Source organism: Arachis duranensis, chromosome 1 (genome assembly GCF_000817695.3).
Source record: "Arachis duranensis cultivar V14167 chromosome 1, aradu.V14167.gnm2.J7QH, whole genome shotgun sequence".
Classification (NCBI taxonomy): Eukaryota; Viridiplantae; Streptophyta; class Magnoliopsida; order Fabales; family Fabaceae; genus Arachis; species Arachis duranensis.
Window position 1 is genome coordinate 16,266,860 of NC_029772.3, and position 2,675 is coordinate 16,269,534.

Below are 2,675 nucleotides of genomic sequence, written 5' to 3' on the forward strand. Positions count from 1 at the left end.
TCCGATGCTTAAGTTAGCATGGGTATTAAACAGGTATTGAGTAGAATCAGAGTATGAGTTATACCTGGGTGCTCCAGTGTATTTATAATGGTGAGATGTGGCCTCTTGTGGATAAGATAAGTTAGTTATCTTATCTTATCTTTACCTAGCTCTTTGAGAAGAGGTCGGGCATTTGGCCGAGCTCTTTGAGAAGAGGTCGGGCATTTTGGCCGAGCTCTTTGAGAAGAGGTCGGGCATTTGGCCGAGCTCTTTGAGAAGAGGTCGGGCATTTTGGCCGAGCTCTTTGAGAAGAGGTCGGGCATTTGGCCTGAAGAGGTCGGTCAGCTTGTCGCTAAGCATCCCGGGTCGGACAGCTTGACCCAGGGTATGAACAATTTCCAAAGCCGATTCATTTACACTATCAATTTAACTTCAAAACCAAGAAAAAACACTTTTCATAATAATCAACTAAATAACTTTTAAAACTAATTTCTTTTCAACAATTACACACCACTCAAGCAATCAAGCATTCAGTCATTCAGTCCAGCAGACAACCACATTCATAGGACAATCATAATCACAGACATATGTTTCTCACATTAATATCTTTTTATAACAACTCTATAAGAAAAAATAAATTTTAAAAAATCCCTACCTCAATAGTTGACCCCATAAACTAAATGTGTCACAAGAACCATTTCTCTCTGCCCGAAATCAACTGAAGCTTCAACCACAGGTCTGCTCACTTCCACAATAGCAGAAACGGCTTTAATCGCAACAGGCAATCTCAATAACTCAATCATAAAACATAAATATCACAAAAACCTTAATAACATATAACGGAAAACTAACGGCAATGGATTGAAATAAAATATACTTACGGTAGCAGCAGAACAGAGCAGCAGCAACTTCGAACTGTCCCCACAGCGGCTCCGATGATGGTAGAAAACCTCAGTGGCAGCGACAATAACATCGCAGTGATAACAATATCCCTAGAAATTGAAAGAATGGGAACCGAAAGCAAGAATACTCTTTACCAACGACAGTGGCAGGAACTAGGAACACTAACAATGGCTGCAACAGCTCAAGAGTGGCTCTGTCAATTCAGCAGCAGCGGTGACTCCCTTTCCTCTGTTCCATCTGTGTTTCTATTTTCCTCTCCTTGTGTTGGATCCTCGTGGTGGCCTGACAACTTCAGAACGGCGATGGCAGTGGCACTTGGCTTTGGCAGCGGCAGCCCAGAGATGGCGGCAACAGCAACGCCGCCCTTCCCTCGTGTGCGCACCCTTTCTTCTCTCTTCCTCAGCTTGCAGTGCGGCTTTCCATCCATTCTTTCTTTTCTTTTTGGTAGCCGTGTGTGTGTGTGTGTGTGTGTGTGTGTGTTTAGCGTGCTTCTGATTGAGGGAGAGTGAGGAAAGGGGAAATTGGGTTTCGAGGGTGAGTGAGGTGAGTGAATATGAGTGGCGGTGAGGGGTTAAGGTTAGTGGGTCCCTATTTGGGGATTTAGGGTTAATAAATTAGGGTAATTTTAATAAACTTAAGGTATAAGGCATAAATTTAAAATATAGTTCAATCCCTTGAAATTACATTAAAAATATTACTTAATTCTCAATTTGCTAATGACTTTTAATCAAGTATTCTAATTTAAAATTAGAGATATTATAATTAAGTTTCTTTGTTTATAAAAATTAAAATATCAAATTCTAAAATCTCAATTATTTAAACTAAGTCATATAAAATTTTGGTACTTTTATAACTACTAAACTTTATAGTTTAAATATAGAAAATTATCTAATAATTAAAAAATTAAGTAAAATTTCTATTTTAATTATTAGAACTTGATTTAATTACTTTTAATAAAATAGTTTATTAAAATAAAATCTTTAATGAATAAATAAATTAAAATTGACTCATAATAAAAATTTTCAAAAATTATGGGTCTTACACTTGTACCAGAACTACCATTTCTCAGGATCATTCAAAGTTGGATTCGAACACAATTGCAGAAGCAATAAAGCCGTTGGTTGTAACACCCTAACTTTTAGCACGTCATGATCGTAACAAAAGTAAAGTGTTACGGACCTGATTTTCTTTATTATAAATTTACTATTGAGCCTTTACGTCAATATCGCGTTCCAGTTTTTGAGAAAATTCCAGAAAATTGTTTTTAGTATTAAAAATCACATATCAAAGATATTCAAATAATAATAATCACATAGTTATTAATAATAATAAATACTATACAAGTGAGTTCAATATGAAACTTGATGAGCGAATAATTTGTACGCTTTTTGGCATTATTTTTAGTATGTTTTTAGTATGATCTAGTTAGTTTTTAGTATATTTTTATTAGTTTTTAGTTAAAATTCACTTTTCTGGACTTTACTATGAGTTTGTGTGTTTTTCTGTGATTTCAGGTATTTTCTGGCTGAGATTGAGGGACCTGAGCAAAAATCTGATTCAGAGACTAAAAAGGACTGCAGATGCTGTTGGATTCTGACCTCCCTGCACTCGAAGTGGATTTTCTGGAGCTACAGAAGCCCAATTGGCACGCTCTCAACGGCGTTGGAAAGTAGACATCCTGGGCTTTCTAGCAATATATGATAGTCCATACTTTGCCCAGGATTTGATGGCCCAAACCGGCGTTCAAAGTCACCCTCAGAATTCCCAGCGTTAAACGCCGGAACTGGCACCAA